Source organism: Stomoxys calcitrans, chromosome 2 (genome assembly GCF_963082655.1).
Source record: "Stomoxys calcitrans chromosome 2, idStoCalc2.1, whole genome shotgun sequence".
In the NCBI taxonomy this organism is placed as follows: domain Eukaryota; kingdom Metazoa; phylum Arthropoda; class Insecta; order Diptera; family Muscidae; genus Stomoxys; species Stomoxys calcitrans.
The window spans coordinates 155,143,496-155,154,438 of record NC_081553.1 but is presented as its reverse complement, the minus strand read 5'-3'; the positions used below and the strand labels follow the sequence as shown (position 1 = coordinate 155,154,438).

The 10,943-nt window shown below is 36.4% G+C and overlaps 1 protein-coding gene across 3 annotated transcripts in view; it reads left to right on the top strand.

Moving 5' to 3' along the window:
• Positions 1-7,385: 7,385 nt before the first annotated feature.
• The window catches only part of LOC106088359 (tyrosine kinase receptor Cad96Ca), a 168,928-nt gene continuing 165,370 nt past the window's right edge, over positions 7,386-10,943 (top strand). Inside the window, exon 1 of one of the 3 annotated variants that reach the window (XM_013253836.2) lies at positions 7,386-7,558. The gene's annotated coding sequence lies outside the window, so the exon portion shown is untranslated. The other 2 variants (XM_013253837.2, XM_013253838.2) reach the window with 2 other exon arrangements.

The window sequence follows — 10,943 nt, the reverse complement described above, 5'->3', positions numbered from 1 at the left end:
TCTGAGTCTATAAGGAACACACAAACATACAAACAAACAAACAAACAAACAAACCTACAAACATAAATTGATTTTTATATATAAGACTAGCTGAGCCCGGCCTGCTCTGCTGCTCCCGAATATGCTATGTTGGAGAGAAGTACTCTAAATTTGAACATTTCTGCATAATTGTAGTTAAAAATGTATTCCAATTTTCCTATGGATTTATCTACACTCAAGTACCTCTTATTTAAACCCCACATTGCTATGGTCAGTAAAAGTCCTTCTTGGGGTGTGGTGGATCCCCAGACACTTCATCCCAAAGTGAAAGTCAATTTCGTGCTCTATTCCCAAAGACCTTACATTTAAGATCCATATTGCCATGGTCGATAAATATGTCCGATTTGAGCAGTTTAATAGTTTAGATCCTTCCTATATTCCAATATTTTATTTTTCTTTATTCAAAGAACCGGTAGGTTGTCAAAACAAATATACATGCGGATGATTAATTTTTACTACTCTGCCCTCTCTCTGTTCATGTTGGCATGTTTTTAATTGGATCAACTAAATTCAATTGGATCAAACAATTTCATTTGAAGACTGCCTGATGACGCTTATTTAAATGTTAGTGCAACTCGCTTAGAGTGGACTATTTATAGACAACCACCAGAATATCTATTAAATAGTCATAATTTAGTCTTTTTTTATACCCACCACCGAAGGATGGGGGTATATTTATTTTGTCATTCCGCTATATCTTGATATAGCCCTCATATGGACCGATCCGCCGGGTCTTAGGCCCATAAAAGCCACATTTGTTATTCGAGTTTGCTGAAATTTAGGACAGGGAGTTGTATTAGGCCCTTCAAAATCCTTCGCCAATTTGACTCAGATTGGTACAGATTTGGATATAGCTGCCATATAGACCGATCCTCCGATTTAGGGTCTTAGGCCCATAAAAGCCACATTTATTATCCAATTAAGCTGAAATTTTGGACAGTGAGTTGTGTTAGGCCCTTCGACTTCCTTCGTTAATTTGGCCTAGATCGGTTCAGATTTGGTTATAGCTGCCATATAGACCGATCCTCCGATTTAGGGTCTTAGTCTCATAAAAGCCACATTTATTAGCCGGTTTTGATGAAATTTGGGACAGTGAGTTGTCTTAGGTCCTTCGTCATCTTTCTTCAATTTGGCCCTGATCGGTTCAGATTTGGATATAGCTGCCATATAGACCGATATCTCGGTTTTAGGTTTTGGGTCCATAAAAGGCGCATTTATTGTCCGATGTCTTCGAAATTTGGGACAGTGAGTTAAGTTAAGCACCTTGACATACTTCTGTAATATCGCACAGATCGGTCCAGAGTTGGAAGCTGCCATATAGACCGGCATCTCGGCTTTAGGTTTTGGGTCCATAAAAAGCGCATTTTGTTATGAACAATTGAACAATTGAATTGTACTTATTAGTATTTGGTCGAAATCGGAACATATTTCGATATAACTGCTATGGGACATAAGGTATGAAATTTTCACCGAATTTCGATAAAAGGTGGTTTACATATATACATGGGGTGGTAGGTATCCATAGTTCGGACCGGCCGAACTTAACGCCTTTTAACTTGTTTTTAAATCATATTAAGCGATTTTCTGTGGTAAAAAACTAATTTGCCAGTCTATATATTTGGTTCGGTGGCGATAGTTCTTACCGTGTAAAACTCTTAAACAAAAAAGTGTTGCCCAGCAACACGTCGTTTGGTCTCGTCTATCGGTGAGCTAAACATGGTTGGAACCTTATCGTTAAGGTTTGCAACTCCTGCTTTCACGCTGAATGTTATAATTTCGGGGCTCTGGCGGTTCCGTTAGGTCATTATAATTGATCGACTGTTTTGGGGTGAGGTGGTCCGCTAGATATATGAGCAGAATAATGATATCATATTCGCAGTACACAACCTTATACCTTTAATTTAATCTCACATTGTCATGATTGGTGTATACAGCCGTTTGGTGGAGGGCGTCTATATGAGGGTTGTGCGCCACACTGCCACTTGAGCACAAATTTGAATGACGCACTCAACTCAAAAAAAATTATCACTTGATTCCCCATTGTTTGGCATATCAAACCAACCTATTGGAGGCGATTTTAGGAGATAAAACACCACCTAGGTTCTTGGACACAAAGTTCACTGTCATTTTCGTAATCTGCTCTCAAATGCCTATCGTTTGAGTTTCATCAAGGTATGTTTGAGTAGTATTCCTATTTTGGGGCCTTATCGGGAATGGGGCGACTATCAATTACTTGGACCTCGTTTTTTATGTCATATTCGTAGTCTACTCCCAAATACCTTTCATTTGAGTCCTATATTGATATATACGTCCAATATGTCTATTTGGGGCAGTTTTCGGGCTTGGGCTACCCCTTGGATACTTGAACCCAAGTTTTTATACCACATTCGCTTTCTACTCCCCAATATCTTTCCTTTGACACCCCTACTGTCGCTTTCGGTCAACTTTTGATTTTGGGTGCCGTTTTTGTGGTAAGGGGGGAGGATTCGCCCCCTTCCAACATCAACAAATTACATAGACTATACCTCCTTCCTGACTATATTCGTAATCTACAACCGAATACTTTTCATTCGAGCACCATATTGTCATTAGTGTCCAATAAACCAATTTGGCGGGTTTTGGGGGAGAAAATTTCGAAGAAATCCGATTTGCCGTATTTGAGTCTATACGGAACAAAAAAATTTACAAACTCACAAAAAAAAAATAAACAAACAAACATACAAACAAACAAACATACAAACAAACAAACATACAAACAAACACAAATTCATTTTTATATATATACAATTGATATGCTGCCCAAATAAGGTTACGGCAACCATATTTATTTCTCTGCTTGAAGGGATTATAGACGGGCTAAATCGGTTCATGTTAAGATATAGCGCTGCTATAAACCGATCTCACGATTTGACTTCTTGAGTCCCAAGAGGGTGGACATTTTTTACGATTTGACTGAACTGTTTATAATGGCTTCTTTAATGACCTCCAGCGTTCTTGTCAAGTATAGTGTGAAGCGGCTTTTGGGGATGGAAACCACTCCGCTCCGGATTCTATAAATTTTGCTCCCACTCCATCAAAAATAGAACTGGTCCGCTCCGCTCCGAATCCCTGGTCAGCCATACTTTTTATGACATACACTTAACATTGTCGCAACATGTGTATGTTAACCTAAAATGTTTTAACCGCAGTTTTAAGAATTTAAGAATTCCACTTTAGCTTATGGTCCGGTAATCGGAAATCGCAAATATTTTCCGGTCTTAAAGCCATCAGAATTGCCTCGGCGATTTGTTAATAAATAGAGTGATGTCTTTACAATTATGAAATTCAAATTTGAAATTGTTACATGCAACGAACGCATTGCTACATATCTAGAGAATTATATCATATAATCCATGTTTATGCATTTTTTAGGAGTACTCTTATTTTGGAAATAAACCCCTTATTGCAATAATCGCTAAACGTCCTTCTTTTTTATTTAAGATCGTCCTTCCATTTTATTTAAGATCCATATTGCCATGATCTGTGAAGATGTCTGATTTGAGGGGTTTTTTGTGGGTGGGGTGACCCACGAAACACTTAGTCCCACAATTGGGTAGCAGATTAGTTTTCTACTCCCAAATACCTTTAATTTGATTCCCATGTTGTAAATCCGTTTGGAGGGTCTTAAGTCGCTCTACCCATTTCCGAGATCTGGTGTTTTTGCGGTCCGGGCTCAGCTATCTGTATATATTTTTATGTATATAGATAGCTGAGCCCGGCCGCATCGCTGCGCCGTTACTTTCACCACGCGAAAAATATATTTTTATTTCTCACTCCAAAATTTTGACAACATTTTAACTAATAAGATTTTTCTCCAAAATTATTTTTTCTACAGAAATTTTTTGTGTTTATATCTATTTTTGTCTAGGGCAGAAATACCTACTTAAACTACTTTGAGCAACCTTAACGTTTAGGTTTGCAACTCCTGGTATCACGCTGAACGTTATACAATCATTTTTGGTGTATGGCGGCCTATATTTATTTGTGTTACTTAAATCACACAGTGTCCGGTAAGGTCATTATGATTGATCGACTGTTTTGGGGTGAGGTGGTCCGCTATATATATGAGCAGAATAAATATATTAGATTCGCAGTCCACAACCTTATACCTTTTATTAAACCCCATATTGTCATGATTGATGTATACAGCCGTTTGGTGGAGTGCGTTTATATGAGGGTTGTGCGCCACATCCCATCTGCCACTTGAGCACTAGTTTGAATGCTGCATTCAACTCAAAAAAATCTATCACTTGGTTCCCAATTGGTTTAATTAATGTCTTATTTGTAATCTGCTCTCAAATGACTTTCATTTGAGTCACATCAAGCTATGATCAAGTAATATTTCCATTTGGGTGGATTATCGGGGATAGGGGGACCATCAATAACTTGGACCTTATTTTTCATGTCATATTCGTAGTCTACTCCCGAATACCTTTCATTTGAGTCCTATATTGATATGTACGTCCAATATGACCGTTTGAAGCAGTTTTTGGGGTTGGGCGATCTCTTGGATACTTGAACCCAGGTTTTTTACCATATTCGTATTCCACTCTCCAATGTCTTTCATACGATACTCATGTTGTCGCTATTGGTCCAGTTTTGATTTTGGATGGCGTTTTTTTGGGGTAACGGGGGAAGGTCCGCCCTTCCAATATCAACAAATTATTTATTTATTTATGGATTTATTGTTTACACAACAAGATAATAATCTTATAATTAGTGTGTAGATTTATTGTTATATAATACATCCGACTTAAGTAGGTTCTCAATGAATAAATTAGGTTACAATAAATAAAATGTGGAACAAAACAGTGTTTACAAAAAAAGTGTATGTACAATAATTGGGAATTTAACAAAAAGCATAAATAAATTTATAATTTAAAAAAATTTTAGAGCAAAATTTAAAGAAATGAAATATCAGTTAACTATGAGAAAAATTGAATATGCCGTGTTTTAAATGTAATCGTGTTGCTGATGCACTGAATATCGTGTGGTAGATTATTCCAAAGACCTATGTTGCTAATATAAAATTGTTGTTCAGACATATCACTCCGTCTTCTAAAAGGTTTTTAACTTTCTTGCTCTATCAGATTGGGCAAATTTCAGACTCTCAAACAAATATCTGGGTTTCTTTTCTACAATAACCTTATGTTAAAATATTAATGATCTGGTAGTTAGAAAATTGTTGAAAGTAAGTCCAATTAGAGAATCTACATGTTGAGAAAAATGCTGACTCCTTTTTAAATCATACACATAACGGACTATGCTGTTAAAAGCTACATTCAATTTTCAAACCTGGAACTAGGAATGTTTTCACCAGAAGAATTCGGATAAACCTTTTTAAACCATACACATAACGGACTATGCTGTTAAAAGCTACATTCAATTTTCGGAGGCTCGAAGAATCACAATTCGAAAAAAGTTCACAACCATATATCAAACCTGGAACTAGGAATGTTTTCGCCAGAAGAATTCGGATACTTATGGGTGTAAAAAAGTGTGTGATCCATAAAAAAACACGCCTAAATTCTTCGCACTAGATGCAATATCAATCCTCTGACCATTAACGTAAATATCCGGCTGTCGCACGTTGAAATTCTTGTTTTGTGAACAACCAAACATTTAGACTTACTTGGATTTAACAACAATCCATTTGCAGTCGCCCAGTCATAAACGCGATGTAGGTCCGCATTAAGTTTACTTATGTAGTCGTCTACCTTGTCCACAAAGCCACGTCATCACGGTACGAACAAGGGGTTAGATAATATATCCCCTGCGCATACAGACTGCCGTCTATCGCTCAGATACGATATAATCAGACTCGTTGCCGTTGGTGTGAAGTTAAAAAAATTCTGTAGTCTCATGCACAAATTCAAGCGATCAGCCGTATCGAAAGTTTAGGAGTGACGATCTCTGATCGATTCAGCCACTTCAACCAATGCAGTAATGCAACTATGATCAGAACGGAAGCCGGACTGTCCTTCTGACAACAGGGACTCTTGGTGAAGATAGATCGACTTCTGTCCATGAAGGATTTTCTCGAAAACCTTAGAGAGATAGCATAGAATTGATATCGACCGATAATCAACGTTGGATTTGGGCCTATACCTCCTTTCTGACTATATTCGTAATCTACTCCCGAATACATTTCATTCGAGCCCTATATTGTCCTTATCGTCCAAAAAGCCTATTTTAGGGGGTTTTTGGGGTCGGGACAGCTCCCCAGTTACATGGACCCAATTTTTGATATGAAATTCGTACTCTACTCTTGAATACCTTTCATTTGGGTCCCATATTGTTCCGATCGGTCCACTTTTATTTTTTTGTGATTCTTTTGGGTTAAGGGGGAGGGTCCTCCCCCCTTGCGATAACAAAAAATTATATAGCCTATTGCTCTTTCCGGACCACTCCCCATAATCTGTGAAAATTTTAAAAAAATCGGTTCAGCCGTATTTAAGTCTATACGGAACAAACAAATTTACAAACCCACAAACAAACAATTACAAATTAATTTTTATACATACATATATAGATTTTTATATATTTAAAAACACTCCAAATACACCGCTGTTGATGTTCATATATTTTACGTATTCATTCCAAAATACCTATGTTTTGCAATAAAGATCTAATAACATTTTCCTACGAAATATTGCGAAATGCGTCAGTAAAATGTAAAAAAATTTTAAACTATTGTAATTGGATTAAGAAATTATTTAAGCTTTTTCTTATCCATAAAAATGTTTTTGTGCCTTTGCAAGACGTTTTCTGTTATGTTTCGCTAATTTTGTTCTTTGGCTGTGTTCTTGCCATTTTCAAGAGTGCAGCAGCGAATTGTTTTCGCCAAAGTAATAGTCCAAAGTCCAATTTTGCTACACCACCGGTGTATCACAATTGAACTTTCGCTTCGAATTTCATCATTGTATAATACAAAAACAAAAAATAAGCACATATGACCATTTCTGCTTTGTGTTGTCAACGAAGAAATGTAAACATCTGTGAAAATCGGAACAGGCCTGATTGTGTACATTCCCATCTATTGGTATTTGTGCAACAATAAAATATAAATCTAAGCAAGTGAACACACCTATTATAACCAAATGTCTTATCTATATATTGTGCATTTATCTACAATACAGACTACAAATTATCTGCTATGAAATGTGTTAGGTTGTATGTGTAGCCTTTTGGAATCTCCACTGTTATGAATGTGCGTTGTTCTCTCCAACTCATTATGTGGAAACAGGTTTGTTTCTTAAGTCTTTTGTTGTAGCACAATGGTTGGTATTACAGTTGTATTTCGAACATTGATGGTAATGAACGTCTCTATATTACCTGAACGCGGATGTGTGAAAATAATAAAAGTGGATATGAAAACATTTTTATATCAAACCGAAATCATACAAAATACGTGTGTTCATGTTGATACTAATTAAACAACCAAACTATTTTATTTTCCAAAAGAAAAACAAATATAAGTGTATGTGAATACTTATTTTTATGCTTTACCATAGAAACAAAATTATTCGGAAAATATATCTATGTTTATATTTATTTAACAATTAAACTGCATTATTTGTAAAGTAAGTGTAACTAAGAAAATAAAAGCAAAAGTTAAATGGGTATACATTCGTGGTCAATATATTCCAATATGTAAATACTCATAAATAATAAAGTACAAACATAAGTGATTATCTATACGTGAAACTTACGTGCATAAGTCCTAACATGTACATGGGAATAACCAGGTGAATTGCAAAAAGAGAAAACAGCGCGCTGTATACAAAGCAAGCACTACAAAATCTATAATGACGCATTTTATTATGAAAAATACACTTACATATGTATATACAAACCAATAATAAAAGTATGTGCTTTTGCCAAAACCAGTGTTCGTTGTGTCATTGGTTATGAATTCATTGCCAAAGGATGGCAATATTGGGTTATCGGTAGTATAACTTAATAACAATATCTTAATAGACCACAGATTATTTCTTTTGGCGTTCTAAAGAACATGTTGTATTATAGTATTATATTTGTATTATGAAACCGTAATCATATTTTATTTATAACTATGCTTAAAAATATTGGTCTAAGACCCCCTGGAGTATACATATTTTTGGTCGTCATGACATTTTAAGTCGATCTAGCCATGTCCATCCGTCTATCTGTCGTAAGCACGCTAACTTTCGAAGGAACGAAAGCTAGGCGCTTGATATTTTGCACAAATACTTCCTATAAGTGTAATACTTTCCACATTTTGATACGGCTTCCATATAAACCGCTCTCGGATCTTGGCTTCTTAAGCCTTTAGAAGGTGTAATTTTTATCCGATTTAGCTGAAATTTTGCTCAGGGATTACTCTTATGAACTCCAAAATATGTGTCAAGTATGGCCTAAAGTTGGTCTAAAACTTGATAATAATAAAAACTGCTTCTTGTTGACCTCTTTAAGCAGCAGATTTTTATGAATTTTTAACATTTTTTAAACAAATTGATTTTCTGTCCCTATTATTTCCCACAACCTAAAATTGGAATCTTCTTAGCAATAGTGGTTTCTTGCGAAATATCCGAACATATTTAAAATTTTCGTAACAGGAATTGTTTTTACAGTGTTGTGCAATACAAGATTGCTATAAACCATGAATTTAGCTTTCATCTTACGCTTTTAAAAATCCTCTATTTGCCTGGCTATCCGCTGTACCTATTTTTTACACATAACTGTAGCTCCCATATAAACCGATCTTCTCATCGAGCTTCTCGAGAACATAGAGGTTGCAATTCTTGTCTGAGTTCGTTGAAATTTTGCACAACGACTTCAACATATGTGCCAACAATGATACGAATCGGTCCATAACCTGATATAGCTCCCATATATAACTATCTCCCGATTTTACATCTTATAGGGCGTAATTCTAATCCAGTTTGGCTGAAATTTTGCACAATGATCTCTACTATGGTCTGCAAAATCCAAACCAAGTATGCTCTGAACCGGTTCATAACCTGATATAGCTCCATTATCAAAGCAATTCCTATCCATTATGTTTTGTTTGCTTATAAGGACAAAAACGTCCATGATGGAGGGTATATAAGATTCGAGCTTTGCACGCTCTTACTACTACTAACTTTCCAATGAACATTCCATTAAGGAATAGGGCCTATTTCTCTCGAGTCCGAACGAAGTGGCGCTGTGTAACACCCCCATTTTTTATACCCTCCACCATAGGATGGGGGTATTTCGGGGTCATTCTGTTTGTGACTACTCGAAATATTCGTCTGAGACCCCATAAAGTATATATATTCTTGATCGTCGTGACATTTTATGTCGATCTAGTCATGTCCGTCCGTCTGTCTGTCGAAAGCACGCTAACTTTGGAAGGAGTAGAGCTAGCCGCTTGAAATTTTGTACAAATATTTTTAATTAGTGTAGGTCGGTTGGGATTGTAAATGGGCCATATTGATCCATGGTTTGATATATCTGCCATATAAACCGATCTTAAGTCTTGACTTCCTGAGCCTCTAGAGGGCGCAATTCTTATACGATTGGAATGAAATTTTGCACGACGTGTTTCGCTATGACTTTCAACAATTGTGCCAAGTATGGTTCGAATCGGTCCATAACTTGATATAGCTGCCATATAAACCATCTTGAGTTTCTAGAGTGCGCAATTCTTATCCGATTGGAATGAAATTTTGCACGACGTGGTTTAAGTGGCCGTGTGGCATCAGACTCACCTAGATCTTTGAATCATCCAGATCGCTTTAAAAAGCCCAACAACTTGCCTAATGCAGACGAGGTCTACCGCTCTGCTGTCAATAGTTAGAAAAGACGTCTCAGTCATTGTGTCTGTCATGACATATTACTGTCTGTAGCGACTTCTATAGAAGCTGTGAGAACGTCGAGGAAGAAGAGACTATAAAACATCTGTGTGTCTCCCACTGGCTGTCGAACGGAGTTCCACTTTAGGTTCTCATTTCTTTGAGAACTTGTCTGGTTGTGGATGGCTCAACGGTAGGAACTAGAAGGCATCTTTTTTCTTGAGCTTCTGTGGTATCATAAACGTGTAAGCGAGTATAATGGCAAACTGACACTTAAACCTAACCTAAGAGATGCATTACGGCAGGCAAAAAAGGTTCAGCAGAGGAACACCTTAAGGAGGTGTACTGTCTTCTTTACGTTGAGTGTTTTGCTGAACAGGAAATTGAACTTCAAATCAAACATTTTGAAAAGGGCAAGAAAGGCAGCACTTGCCCGGTACAACTACAAGAGGGCCTTTGGCAAAAGTTGTGTCATGCACTGGGTATATACTACAGTGGCTGAATTACCGCATACGTGGTCGAGTACACTTTTGTATCGATTGAGATTTCGTCACGTATCGCACTTCACGTGCTGTCGTATCGAAATTTTTCATATGGATATAGATTATTTTTGGCATCGGAGTTGATTTGAACATATGTTTATGGCAAAACAAAACAACACAAATGGCAATTAACATCTACCCGGCTTTTGTAAAAAATATGAATGTATTGAAATTTTTGGAAACAAACGTGAATTTTAAAATAAAAAAGAATGGTTACATTGGTTTTGTGTGCTTGTCATCCTTTGATTCTGGAGAGAATAATAACTTTGTGCGTATTCGCAGATAAATTATAGATAAAATTGATCCAATGTAACTGCTGAATATAACATAAATAATCTAAATAAAATATTTATATTATTAAAAACAAATGCATGTTAATTAGATTTACCGGATAGCTGACAAACGACCACACTTTTTTGTGTGAAAATATTTTTTATTGATTCAACATACGAAAATATGTGGAAGGTTTTTTGAATTTAATCACATTTGAGCGATATGATCGCAT